Source organism: Schistocerca serialis, chromosome 5 (genome assembly GCF_023864345.2).
Source record: "Schistocerca serialis cubense isolate TAMUIC-IGC-003099 chromosome 5, iqSchSeri2.2, whole genome shotgun sequence".
NCBI classification, from domain to species: domain Eukaryota; kingdom Metazoa; phylum Arthropoda; class Insecta; order Orthoptera; family Acrididae; genus Schistocerca; species Schistocerca serialis.
In genome coordinates this window covers 347,649,528-347,664,609 of record NC_064642.1, presented here as the reverse complement: position 1 = coordinate 347,664,609, position 15,082 = coordinate 347,649,528, and the positions used below count along the sequence as shown (strand labels likewise).

At 44.5% G+C, this 15,082-nt stretch overlaps 1 long non-coding RNA gene across 1 annotated transcript in view; it reads right to left on the bottom strand.

The window, feature by feature from the left end:
- Positions 1–6,185: 6,185 nt before the first annotated feature.
- The window catches only part of LOC126481224 (uncharacterized), a 46,787-nt gene continuing 37,890 nt past the window's right edge, over positions 6,186–15,082 (bottom strand). Inside the window, exon 3 of the long non-coding RNA XR_007587529.1 lies at positions 6,186–6,401. This is a non-coding gene — a long non-coding RNA (uncharacterized LOC126481224). The remainder of the gene's footprint in view (positions 6,402–15,082) is intronic.

Sequence of the window (15,082 nt, the reverse complement as noted above, 5' to 3'; positions counted from 1 at the left end):
TTACATGTAGGTAATTTTCTGCCTAGTTTCATATGCATGTAAATCATAGTTACGTTGAAAAAGTTTTCTTTTTTTTAAGATGCTCCCTTCTGAAACAAATAGTATTTCATATATATACAAACTTTTAAAAAGGGGTTACAGGTATCCCTGCATTTAACTTTCTTTGTTAACCCGATAATCTTTTTCTGTGTTTCAAACATTCTTTTAAAAATTGTAGAATTATCACAAAAAATTATTCCTTGCATAGATAGTGACTGTATACTACTATGGTACATTGTCACCACTGATGAGCAGCATTGATTTTGAGTGAGGCTCCTAACAGCATATGTAAGTGTATTCAGCTTTTTATTTAGATTGTTAAGATGCTTCTCCCACTTTATATCCTCTTGAATATATACGCCTAAGGGTTTTGTATGACCCACATGTAAGACATTTTTTCCTTCAATGGCGAAAATGGGATTTTCAGGACGGAGGTTTGTTGTGGTGTCAGAATTAACTGGCACAATCTTTTACTGACTTTATGATACAGTCAGTGTAAAGAAAGACTGCATAATAGTAATAGGTATAAAACACAATAAAGGGCCACTGATAGACAGATGCTGAATGAAACACTTCTGGCTGTCAAGAGAGCAATGCATGAAGTCTTCTGTGACTACTGTAGTAGAATATTATCAAAAGATCTTTCACAATGCCAAGAGAAATGCTGGACATACGTAAACGCTGCTAGTGGCACCAAAATTAGTTTCCAGTCCCTCATGGATGAGACATGAACTGAAACTGAGACCAGCAGATCAAAAGCAGAAATGCTTAACTCAAAAGTTACTTTACAAATCTGGGCACATTATTCCAGCTTAATTCTTGTATGACTGAAAAGACGATTGAAATAGACGCTAGTGTCGCCGGCAAACAGCTGGAATCATTAAAACTGAACAAATCCCCAGGGCCTGATGCCATCCTTATATGATTCTGTAACCAATGTGCAGCTGAGTTAGCCCCTCTGTTAACTGTAATCTATTGTTGATTCCTCAGACAAAACAGGCTGTCCAGTAATTGGAAACAGGTACAGGTCACACCTGTCTACAAGAAGGGTAGGAGAAGTGATCCACAAAACTGCCATCCAATATCCCTGACATCTATTTGCTGTAGAACCTTAGAACATATTCTGAGCTCAAACGTAATGAGGTATTATGGCATACCAACCAGCACTCACTTCGAAAACATTGATCATGTGAAACCCAAATCGCACTTTTCTCACATGACTGAAAGCCTTGGATCAAGGCAGTCCAGTAGAGCGGTATTTCTCTATTTCCGAAAAGCAGTTGACTCAGTACCACACCAGCACTTATTATCAAAAGTATGATAGCCTGGACTAGGATTTTTTAGCAGAGAGGATGCAGCGAGTTATCTTGGATGGAGAATCATCAAAAAAATGGCTCTGAGCACTATGCGACTTAACTTCTGAGGTCATCAGTCGCCTAGAACTTAGAACTAATTAAACCTAACTAACCTAAGGACAGCACACACATCCATGCCCGAGGCAGGATTCGAACCTGCGACCGTAGCAGTCCCGCGGTTCCGGACTGAGCGCCTAGAACCGCTAGACCACCGCGGCCGGCGGAGAATCATCAACAGATGCTGATGTAACTTCAGGTATACCCTAAGGAAGTGTGTCGATTTCCTCGCTGTTCATGTTGTATGAATATATCAATGATCTTGTGGACAGTGTTAATAGTAATCTCAGACTTTCCACTGATTATGCAGTTATCTACAATGAAGTACAGTCTGAAAGAAGCTGCACGTACTCACATCAAAAAAAGTTTTGCATCACCCCAGTTCCCAGAACTTCTGAAGATAGACGTTGACTGTGGATATTTTATCTCACACACAGTCCCTTTGACTGTTCAGAGATGTCACTAAACCCGCCCAAAGATGTAAACAACCATGTATGAGCAGCACCTATTAGACGGAGGGGGTCCGACAGCCAATCATTTCCAGTCATTCCACCAGGAAGGAGGTACACAGCTCGTGTTGTCTATAGTTCAACAGTGCCTAGACGGTGTATCCCGCTGTTCGATCGCGTCCGCATTGTTACTTTGTGCCAGGAAGGGCTCTCAACAAGGGAAGTGTCCATGTATCTCGGAGTGAACCAGAGCTATGTTGTTCGGACATGGAGGAGATACAGAGAGACAGGAACTGTCGATGACACGTCTCGCTCAGGCCGCCCAAGGGCTACTACTGCAGTGGATGACTGCTACCTACGGATTATGGCTCGGAGGAACCCTGACAGCAACGCCACCATGTTGAATAATTCCTTTCGTGCAGCCACAGGACGTCGTGTTACGACTCAAACTGTGCGCAATAGGCTGCGTGATGCACAATTTCACTCCCAACGTCTATGGCGAGGTCCATCTTTGCAACCACGACACCATGCACCGCTTTACAGATGCGCCCAACAGCATGCCGAATGGGCCGCCCAAGATTTGCATCACGTTCTCTTCACCAATGAGCGTCGCATGTGCCTTCAACCAGACAATCGTCGGAGACGTGTTTGGAGGCAACCCGATCAGGCTGAACGCCTTAGACACATTGTCCAGCAAGAGCAGCAATTAAACATTATAGCAGCAAGGTGGTGGTTCCATGCTGTTTAGGGGTGGCATTATGTACGCCGCTGGTGGTCATGGAAGGCGCCATAACGGCTTTACGACACGTGAATGCCGTCCTCCGACCGATAGTGCAACCATATCGGCAGCATTTTGGCGAGGCATTTGTCTTCAAGGACGACAATTCGCGCCCCCCTTCGCGCACATCTTGTGAATGACTTCCTTCAGGATAACATCGCTCGACTAGAGTAGCCAGCATGTTCTCCAGACATGAACCTTATCGAACATGCCTGAGATGGATTGAAAAGGTTTATGGACGACGTGACCCACCAGTCACTCTGAGGGATATACGCCGAATCCCCGTAGAGTAGTGGGACAATCTGAATCAATAGTGCCTCGATGAACTTGTGGATAGTATGCCACGACGAATAAAGGCGTGCATCAGTGCAAGAGGACGCGCTACTGGGTATTAGAGGTACCGGTGTGTACAGCAATCTGGACCACCAAATCTGAATGTCTCGCTGTATGGTGATACAACATGGAATGTGTGGTTTTCATGAGTAATAAAAAGGGCGGAAATGACGTTTATGTTGATCTCTATTCCAATTTTCTTTGCAGGTTCCGGAACCTCGGAACCGAGGTGATGCAAAACGTTTTTTTGATGTGTGTATTCAATCAGATGTGATAAGATTTGAAAGTAGTGCACAGATTGGCAACTTGAATTAAATATTGAGGAATTTAAGATTATGCAATTCGCAAACTGAAAAAATGTAGTATCCTATAACCACAGTATCAAGAGACAGTTGGAATAGGTAAACGCATACATGTGCCATTTTGTAGGAATATGTCCATTAAACAAGCAAACAATTCACCCTCATCTGCGAATAACTTCAGGGAATGCTGACCGATAACATTGAAAACCACCGATATCTTGACAAGTAACAGTTACTGTCATTTTAGAGCCTTATCTAGTTCGTGCTTTGAAAATAACAGGGGTTTACATGTGGAAATATCGTACTCCTGACAAACTTATCCAGCTGCATTCTCGCGTATTATTAGAGCATACAACATGGGGGGAGAAGCTTAACTTCTCCTTGAGCAAGATATTAAACATTATAGTCTGCATAATTCAAAGGATACAAAGTCCTAATCAAAAAGGCTAGGAAGTTATAATTATTTATGCAACTGATATGTTGACAAATACATTTTTTAAACCATGAGTCTTTAAAACTAAGAAATAATATTACTCGTACTTTGTTCCAAAGTCTACATCGTAATACCATCGTCGCTTCTATTTGAGTCTGTTTCCGAACAATCTGATTGTAAATTTACTATAACAGATTCAAGGCTCATATCCATCATCACTTCTCTCTCAAATTCTTCTTTCTGAAGCTTTTTAACATGCCGTGACAGACTGTGCCCACGCTACAGGCAGAATATTGTCTATGCACAAGCGATTCAGTGTATGTTATCTGGAATGTTTTTTTTTTTTTTTTCTCCCATATAGCCTTAACCCTATGCCCAAGGTAATTCCATCAGACTAGTCTGACAGTAACACGTGGGTTATGCGTGATTCCATTCAGTTCAAAAAATTTCAAATGGCTCTGAGCACTATGGGACTTAACTTCTGAGGTCATCAGTCCCCTAGAACTTAGAACTACTTAAACCTAACTAACCTAAGGACATCATACACATCTATGCCCGAGGCAGGATTCGAACCTGCGACCGTAGCGGTCACGCGGTTCCAGACTGTAGCGCTTATAACCGCTCGGCCACCTCGACCGGCGATTCCATTCAGTGCAAGAAAGTCAAGTTTGTACGTTCTGTCACGTGACTTACATAAATTAACGAGTTGCAAGAGATCGGCATGAGTCTGGTTTACACTGCGCTTAATACTTTATTTTTTAGCCAGGGAAAAATATCCAGTTTTCTGGTGTCTGTAATTGGTGTTTTCTCTTTTAACAGTTGAATTATAACTGGCAATGACCGACTTTGAAGCAAGGTATGGCAAGAACTGTGAATCATGTCAGGAAACTGACAGCGTTCATTTTCGAATGATAGTCACTGCTGTTTTTCTTACACGTAGATACATGTTTACTCTCAGAAACAAAACCAGCATGCGGAATAATTTTCTGAGAAGCTATTCCTATGAGAACTTCAAAACCGCCAGTACCATCACTCATTTTCCAGCTGATCTTCATGGAATGATTCTAACTGACCCATGTTTCACCAAGTTAATTCACTGCTCAACTACATCCTTCTCTTGTATTGTAATCTTTATATGGGATGTAGTGCGTGCTCCACCTATGTCACTTTTTTGAGCTAAAAACTCTCTTCTTAACATATCTGTAACCAACGTCTTTTGAAATTCCTTACATTGGCGAAGCGCTTACCATTGAAGCCAATTTTCTCCTGCATAACTTTAACGCGTTTTTGCGGCGTCAGGCACTCATCTTTCACATGGAGCACTTTAAAACATCGTTGTTAAAACCATCCATTTGTGTTACAGTTTCCCCGCAGTTCCAATGTTTTCTAGCTGACACGAAACCAACTTTAACTACGGTTCCTACAGCTCAGACACTTTCGTTTACAATTCGCCTTACAGTTCTCTTGCCGACACTACATGGTTCTGGAGCCCATTCTTGTGTCAACAGTAGGAGACCTTTCAAACTCACGTTTGAAAAAGTTATAAGTGCGGTAAATAATTCCCCTCGCATGCTTGTGGAGCACTTAACATTTATTGCCGTCACCTGACTTTTTTTTAATCGCACTTAAACGTTTACAGATACACATACGCAGCTATATTGCTACAAAAAAAAAAAAAAAAAAAAAAAGGCCGTTGAATTCTCGCTGTGTAGTTGTAACTCGCTGTTAGCCGCTCGGAACGAGAATGAATATTATTGGCTGCCAGTGGAGGGAGATGCGCAGAACAGCTGAAAATTGGGCCATCTTCCTACACGACGCGGACTTTAGTTACCCCATGTCCAGCCTCCCCGCCGCTGGCTGGCTTGGAACACTGTTGATAAAGCATAGTAAGGGGGCCAGATTATTGCAGTGGTGACCCGGATTACTCCGCATCTGAGCGTGGCACTATGACCACTTCCTGACCCAACATTATCAAAAACGATGTCCTGCTGCAATAGGGCAGGGTCAATTGACCATAATTACTGCCCGCCTTTGCAATACAGTGTCTGTTATAGCTTGCAGCCAGCTCTGAGAGGTAACCCCCGACAGTCATCGATGTGATTTGGGTCATCCAGCCTACTGCTACTAGATGCTTCCTCTACTAGCTGTGGAATTACGGGCTGCACCTGGTCCTGACACCACCAGGAGCCCGAGTGCATGTTGACAAGGTTGCTTCGAGTGACACCGTAGGAGTGGGGGGAAAGCCAGGATATTTTTGAATTTCTCACAAAAATTTGAATTTTGCGCAAATTTAATACGTAGGGAAAGTGGCATGTTTGAGGTTTTTGATCAAATGAAACACAGTTAGAGAGATAAATACTCAATTATTTTCACTATTTTTTTTTTTTTTTTTTTTGTCTGAGGTAATAGGGCACACAAACAAATGTGAATATGCTCGTAATTCTCTAGCAACATTAGGTAGTCATGATGCAGATGCATCATACATGCTGTGTACTGAAGCGCAGGACACATCGAAATTCGTGACAAATATTTCCTCTGAAGTATACTTTGTGTGTGCGTGCAGTACATTTCCAATAACTTCATATACGTATGAGCACCATTCGACCTGCTCATACACCACACTCTGGATGACTGAGCTACCTTGAATGTAGATTCCTGAAAATGAATGCATTGTTTGTAATTCTTATCGTTGCACATTTTTTCTGTTCTTAGATAGCTCCAACACATATTCTATGACAACCAAGTAACACTGAAGGCATTTGAGCATTGAACATAGCAGTTGTTTGTGTTGAATTCTGATGTAACTGATACCATTCATAGTCTGAAAGCTCTACTTTTATGCCACGAAATCGTGGATTTTCAAAAATTTAACTAATGATCTTAGGAGATGCCTACAACTACACATTTACTATTTTTCTCATTCAACTTGTACACTGCAGCAAATAACACCACTTTCACAGCTGCATTAAATCATGGCAATGGCTTGACGAGTAGTGCAGACATTGGCGATAGTGGCAACTCGACCTCTGGAAACAGTTCCACCTACTGAATTGATTTCTGCTTCGATCTGTCAGGTGCACTAAGCAATGCTGGTGTCTCGACAATTGGTATGTATGTTGGATGTATTGGAAACTTGAAGTCTGGAATAAATTCTGTGTCCTGCTCGGATATATCAGTCACCGTATCATGCTGTCTCCCTACGTCTTAGCAACAGGTACGAGTTGTTACCCTTGTGTTGATGATAACTCTGAGCCAGCACGGGATGCCTCTCCTGTTGGGCCAGCGGTCGATTTTCCTGTCCTGTCCGGACAAGTACAGAGGGTGGGTATGCTAGTCATTGGGAGCTCCTATGTTAGGCGGGTGATGGTGCCCCTCAGGGAGATAATAGGCAAGGCAGGAAAGAACTCCAGTGTGCGTTCAGTATGTTTGCCGGGAGGTCTCATCCGTGATGAGGAGGAGGCCCTGCAGGCGGCTAACGAGCGCACTGGGTGCAACCGGCTGCATGTAGTGGCACATGTCGGCACGAAAGACGCCTACCGCGTGGTTCTGAAGCCACCCTCGGCTCCTTGCAGCTGCTGCCAGACTTGGTGAAGGCAACTAGCAACGGACGCGGGTTGCAGGCTAAGCTGTCTATTTGTAGCATCGTAACCAGGATTGGTCGCGGTCATCTGGTTTGGAGCAGCAACCGGCTCTGCGGCGGTATCGGATGCGAATTTCTCGTCTTCCGCTATCGGGTGCAGAATTGGAGGGTTCCCGTTAATAGGTCAGGCGTGCACTACACGCAGAAAGTGGCTACTAGGGTAGCGGAGTACGGGTGGCGTGCACATGGGGCTTTTTTAGGTTAGAGGACTCCTCCCTTGGGAGCAAAGACGATTTGCCTGTTACATCAGCCACAGCGACATCAGAGAATCTTGATCCTCGCAGATCAGACTTAGAAAAGATTAATATGATTTTAGTAAACTGAAGGAGCATCCAAGGAAAGGTCCCAGAATTAGTATCGCTTACTGACGGTTATAACGCACAGATAGTATTGGGAACAGAAAGCTGGTTGAAACCAGACGTCATTGACAACGAAATCCTAAGTTCAGACTGGAATGTTTATCGTAAGAATAGGTTAGTCGGCAATGGTGGCGACGTGTTTATTGCAGCAAAAAATTGGATAAATTCTAGCGAGTTTATCACGGATTCCGAATGTGAATTAATCTGGATGAAACTGAGTATCAAAGAACGGTCAAATATGGTGATCGGATGCTTTTATAGACCACTTGGGTTAGGATCTGTAGTCATAGAGCGCTTGAGACAAAACTTGTAGAATATTATTAGTAATTTTCCTGATCATGCCGTTGTAATAGGGGTGACTTCAACTTGCCAGGTATAGATTGGGAGAGTTATGCCATCAAAACTGGTGCCATCAAAACTGGTGCCACAGATAGGGAATCGTGTGGCATTGTTCTCGATGTCTTGTCCGAAAATTACCTTGAGCAGATAGTTAGAGAACCAACCCGTGAGGATAACGTCTTAGACCTCCTGGTAACAAATAGGACTGAACTTATCGAATCAGTTAACATAGAGGAAGGTATCAGTGATCACAAGGCTGTGACAGCATCTATGACGACGGGTCCTACAAGGCATGTGAAGAAAGGAAGGAAGATATATTTGCTCAGCAAGGATGACAGGCTACAAATTTCAGAATATCTCAGCAGTCAGCATCAAATGTTCGGCAATGAGAACGAAGATGTGGAGAACAAATGGAAAAAATTCAAAGGCATTATTCAATACGCTCTAGACAAATATGTTCAAAGTAAGGTTTTAAGGGATGGGAAAGATCCACCATGGTTTAACAGCAGTGTTAGAAAAGCGCTACGTAAACAAACAGCACTTCATCTCAGATTCAAGAGAAGTAAAAACCAAGCTGACAAACAAAAGTTGAACGAAGCGAAAATGAGCATGAGGAGATCAGTGAGAGAGAATGTTTCAATGATTTCGAAAGTAAGATGTGGTCAACCGACCTGAGTAAAAAACGTAAGAGATTTTGGTCGTATGTAAAATCAGTAAGTGGGTCAAAATCATCTATTCATTCTCTCTGCGACCACACCGGCACCTAAACAGAAGATAACAGAGAGAAGGCCAACATACTGAATTCGGTCTTCCGAGGTTGTTTCACCGCGGAAGATCGTAACTCTGTCCCTCCTTTCAATCGTCGTACGAACGTCGAAACGGCAAATATTGAGATAACCGATCGAGAATTGAAAAAAAAAGCTACAACCGCTTAGTCGTAGTGGAAAGGCTTCATGACCAGATGAGATACCTATAAGATTCTATAAAGATTAAGCGAAAGAACTTGCTCCTCTTCTAGCAGTAATTTATCGTAGATCGCTTGAGCAACGAAAGGTACCTAATGACTGGTAAAAAGAACAGGTCATTTTCAATTTTAAGAAAGGCCGTAAGACAGATCCACTTGATTATAGACCTATATCGTTGACGTCAATCTGTTGTAGAATTATGGAACAGGTTTTATGCTCAAGAATTATGACGTTTTTGGAAAAATGAACATCTGTTCCATAAGAATCAACATGAATTCCGCAAACAGAGATCCTACGAAACTCAGCTCGCTCTGTTCCTCCATGAGACGCACAGCGCAGTGTGTCGGCCGGAGTGGCCGAGCGGTTCTAGGCGCTACAGTCTGGAACCGCGCGACCGCTAAGGTCGCAGGTGCGAATCCTGCCTCGGGCATGGATGTGTGTGATGCTCTTAGGTTAGTTAGGTTTATGTAGTTCTAAGTTCTAGGGGGCTGATGACCTCAGAAGTTAAGTCCCATAGTGCTCAGAGCCATTTGAACAGCGCAGTGGACAACGGCGCTCAGGTTGGTGCCGTGTTCCTTGATTTCAGTAAGGCTTCTGACACCGTCCCGCAATGCCGTTTAATGAAAAAAATACGAGCTGGCGGAGTATCGGAGCATACCTGCGATTGGATTCAAGACTTCCTAGCAGACAGAACTCAACACGTCGCTCTTAACGGAACTAAATCGACAGATGTAAAGGTTATTCCGGAGTACCACAGGGAAGTGTGATAGGAACCGTTGCTGTTTACAATATATATAAATGATCTAGCAGAAAACGTCGGATGCTCTTTAAGGCTATTCGCAGATGATGCAGTTGTCTATACCAAAGTAGCAACGCCGGAAGGTAGTAAGAATTTGCAGAACGACCTGCAGAGTGTTGATGAATCGTGCAGACTCTAGCAGTTGACCCTGAACGTAGTCATTTGACATCGTGAGAGGGCAGAATGGGACGCTCCGCAAAACTCACCGACTTTGAACGTGGTCAGCTGATTGGGTGTCACTTGTGTCATACGTCTGTCTGCTAGATTTCCACACTCCTAAACATCCCTAGTCCACTGTTTCCGATGTGACAGTGAAGTGGAATCGTGAAGGAACATGTACAGCACAAAAGCGTACAGGCCAACCTCGTCTGTTGACTGACAGAGGCTGCCGACAGTTGAAGACGGTTGTAATGTGTAATAGCCAGACATCTATCCAGATCATCACACAAGAATTCCAAACTCCATTAGGGTCCACTGCAAATACTAAGACAGTTAGGCGGAAGGTGAGAAAACCTGGATTTCATGGTCGAGCGCCTGCTCATAAGTCACAGTCACGCTGGTAAATACCAAACGACGCCTCGCTTGGTGCAAGGAGCGTAAACATTGGACGATTGAACAGTGGGAAAACGTTGTGTGGGGGACGAATGTGGCGATCTGATGGCAGGGTGTGGGTATGGCGAATGCTCTGTGAACGTGATCTGCCAGCGGGTGTAGTGCCAACCATAAAATTCGGAGGCGGTTGTGTAATGGTGTGGTCGAGTTTTTCTTGGAGGTGGCCTGCACCCTTTGTTGTTTTGCGTGCCACTATCACATCACAGGCCTACATTGATATTTTAAGCACCATTTTGCTTCCCACTGTTGAAGAGCAAGTTGGGGATGGCGATTGCATTTTTCAACTCGAGCGAGCACCTGTTCATAATGCACGGCCTGTGGCGCAGTGGTTACACGACAGTAACATCCCTGTAATGGAGTGGCCTGCACAGAGTCCTGAACTGAATCCCATAGAACACCTTTGGGATGTTTCGGAACGCCGACTTCGTGCCAGGCCTCACCGGCCGACGTCGGTACCTCTCCTCAGTGCATCACTCCGTGAAGAATGGGATGCCATTCCCCAAGAAACCTTTCAGCACCTGGCTGAACGTATGCTTGCGAGAGTGGAAGCTGCCAACAAGGCTAAGGGTGGGCCAACTCCATACTGAATTCCAGCATAATCGATGGAGGGCGCCACGAACTTGTAAGTCATTTTTCAGCCACGTGCCCGGATACTTTTGATCACATAGTGTAACAATGTAGTCTACGGTACCTTAAAGCACTAAGTACATAATTATCGGTCGTTTGAGATACAATTAGTCTCCGTATACTTACTGTCAAAATTAATGGCAGAGAGTAGGTTTGTTTACACGGAGATTGATTCATCTTACATGCAGAGAGTGCAGCTGTCTGTAGGCGTAACGACTAACAATTTCCGTAATATTATTAATCTGAAGGCTCGGTCTTGAATTCTTTTTAGTAAGTAAACAGGACAACAAAAGTCCTTTCTGTTGGGGCAAGTAAATTAAATATCCCCTCTACCGTTTTTGCGTGCTTCCTCTAGTCCTCAGTCGTCAGAAATATAGGCTATCTGATTTCGGCACCCGCTTACTGACCTTCGCTATTCTACAATATCATAGCGAGGTTGCAACTCGAACTTCATTGTTGAATATAAGCGAGCAGCGTAGGCGGTAGCTGTGTGAACCACGTACACTGCTACCAAATAAAACATGTTAAATACAGACGCCTGTTGGGTAGTGGTCGTTTCTGTATGAAGCTGCTTGGTCGAAATTACACTACTGAAATAACACTGTACGCAGCGTGCCTTTAAAGAAGTGGCGTTCAATAAGTAACGCAACAATTTTTTTTAAATCTGAAAACAAGTTGATTTTATACAGTATTCCAATACATCATGTTATTCCCTTCTATTCTGGCAACAAAACCCTATTTTCCAACATAATCTCCGTTCAATACGACTGCTTTACGGCTTCTTACTAGGAGGTCCCGTAGGCCCACATGGTACCATTCTACTGGTGGTCGCAGGAGCCTACGTCTTGCGGCATCAGTCATCTCCCCATTATCCACGTACTGCTTCCTGCGGAGTACATCCCTCATTGGGCCAAAGAAATGGAAGCCGGAAGGTGTAGGATTGAGGCTGTAGGGTAGACGAGGAAGAACAGTCCACTGAAGTTTGTGAGCTCATCTCGGGTCCGCAGCCTTGTGTGAGGTTTTGCGATCTCATGGAGAAACAGGAGTTCATTTGTATTTTGGTGGCGACGAACATGGTGAATTCGTTTCTTCAGTTTCCTAAGGGTAGCACAATACGCTTCAGAATTGATCCTTGTACTTTGAGGGAGGACATCAAACAGAATAACCCCTTCAGAGTCCCAGAAGACTTTGCTGGCTGAGGGTGCAGCTTTGAACTTTTTCTTCGGAGGGTAGGTGGTATGGCCTCCTCAGGGACACCGCCTTAACGTAGCACTGTCAGTGCGGGCGAGGAGGTTTGTGCGCTCTGGATCCAGAGGGCTATGCCGGCGGTAGCATAGCCACAAGCAGGGCCACCCATGCCGGGCAGGCCGATGGGGAGGAGCCAGACAAAGTGTGTCCCACAACGACCTGTCTCCTGTCTCCTGTCCGATCCTATCCTAAGCCTATCCCTCTCCCCTATCATTCTTAACATCCTACACGATAGGGCAGGGAGGGCTCTAGAGGCGTGGTGAAGCCAGTCTCCCTAAGGGAGTAAACCCAATACAAATCACCTGCTGCCTTGCAGTTGGTAGAGGGATCTACAAAGGCTAAGGATGCTCTCCTGAACATGGAGCCAGCTACCCTGCGAGCTGTAAGGAGCTACCTCCCAAATGGTTGGGCGGAAGATTAACAATCTCCCTCTGTAAAACATCAATTGTTGCGAATGCTAGCAAAGGAATAAGCCGGACAGATATTTCGATGACGACCCCAGCGAACAAAAAAATTTCGAGAGATATGTACATAGGAACATGGAATGTGCGGAGCCTACCATTAAAATAAGAAGACTGCGGTGGGCAGGGTACGTGGTCAGAATGGAAGAAGACAGAGCATGTAAGAGGATTTTTGATGGCAAGGCTGGAGGCAGACGGCGGAGGGGACGCCCCAGAAAAAATGGTTCAAATGGCTCTGAGCACTAGGGGACTTAACATCTGTGGTCATCAGTCCCCTAGAACTTAGAACTACTTAAACCTAACTAACCTAAGGACACCACACACATCCATGCCCGAGGCAGGATTCGAACCTGCGACCGTAGCGGACGCCCCAGAAAGAGATGGGTGGATGGAGTTGAAGAAGACATGAAAAAGCTGGTTGTCAGAGGATGGAGACGGAAAGCCATGGATCGGATAGAATGGCAGGATATTGTGATGCAGGCCAAGGCCCTCCAAGGGCTGTAGAGCCGAGGAGTAGTAGTAATTGTAGTAGTAGTAGTAGTAGTAGTAGTAGTAGGTGGTATGGCGCCACTCTAAGAATTGCCATTTTTGTTTCCAGTTCGAAGTGACGAACGCATACTTCATCGTCTGAGACGATGTTCGACAAAAAATTGTCGAGATCAACCTCGTAGTGCACGAGCAGTTCCGCACAGATGGCCCTTCGTTGCTCTTTATGGTCTTTTGTTAGGCGCACACATTTGAGTACATTAACTGGTGGACGAGTATGTCAGCGCCACCAACAGAGACGTTCAGTTGAGCAGCAAGGTGTTTTACTGTGGTCCGTCGATCACCTCGGATGAGTGTCCGCACGTTGAAACACTGCAGGCGTCACAGCTGTGTGTGGCCGGCCTGCACGCAGGAGATCGTTAAGTTTGCGTGACCTTGTTGCGATGATGACAGACTCATCGGCTAACGACTCAACGTGCTTTTCTTCACAGCCAGGTCTCTGTCGACATTCTGCATGCGCCTATGAGTATCTGCGATGATCTGGTTTTCCGCCAAAAGAACTCATTAACAGCTCTCTGCTTGGAACGCACCTCCGTTACAGACACCATTTTGAAGGCTACACATAGCACAGCCACGTGTCGGAACTTCTATGAAACTGTAGGGGCCGAAGCGGGAATACTCCACGAAGTCCCAGTATAGATTCCGCACTTTTTTTCAAGCGAAATTGGCCAAGAAAAATAAGAAGTGTTTCATTACTTATTGAACGCCCCTTGTAGTTGCAGGCCGAAGGAAAGTTATCTTCTCCTAGGCGGAAGACAGGAACACGAGGGGTAGGAGAACTTCCATACCTCTCCATGTTAATTCTTAAACCGTGGTTCTATTTTTTTTCTTTCTTTCTTTTTCCGATTAATTTCTCCGCCTCCTTTGTGCCTGCCCCCTTTGCGGAGACCTACCTCGCCAAGCCCTTGGTAACGCCATAGATTTGAGTCGGTCGGGAAAGTGCGTTGGGATAGCTTAATTGAGCCGGCAAGTAGTCCCAGCTTATCACATACAGTCATCTGCCCAACTTTCCAGTTTCCCAATTTTCCCGGTAGTGTTTAACTTATGGAGTATTAATGTACTAGTATTTTACGGTGCTTGAGTGTAAAAATCGCGACTTGGTAAAGAGGATCGATTTATGACTACTTTGTTATTGTAGACTATTTAGCCTTAACTGAGCAAGGGTCTTTATTTTCGATCACGCTACTACTGCGGAGTAATACTCGCATGGCATTAGATATCCCGTGTGAATTAAATTTCTGCCTCTGTGCTAAACGTGCGGTAGCTGATAGATGAACTGGCCCAAGACTTCGTGGGGAGGAAATTAGAGATACTTAATGGTGTTTATCTTAACTACTATTTTTAGAAATGTAATCACAGACTTTAGTCGTGCCATGTAGCCACAGCCGCGCAGAGTAAATAATGGAAAACTTCGTGGGCCACAGTTGCTCCGCAGCACAGTCGCCAGAAATCTCAGCGCGAGCACTTTTCACTGACCAGAGCCATTGCTCAATATCCGCTGCCGACAAAAGGCACGGAAATAAATACGGAAACTTCTGGCGCTCCGGTTCTTTTTCTCCAAAACCACGTTAATGTGTGTGTGGGAAACAGGAATAAACTACATTGCGATACCACAAATGAGTATACAGCATGTGATGTAACTGTAGTAACTGGCCCTTTAATTACATAAAGCTAAGAAACACACTGCTGTCCTATACTTCAAAACAATGTTTATTTTATGAAGATCTTCCACTTTACAAA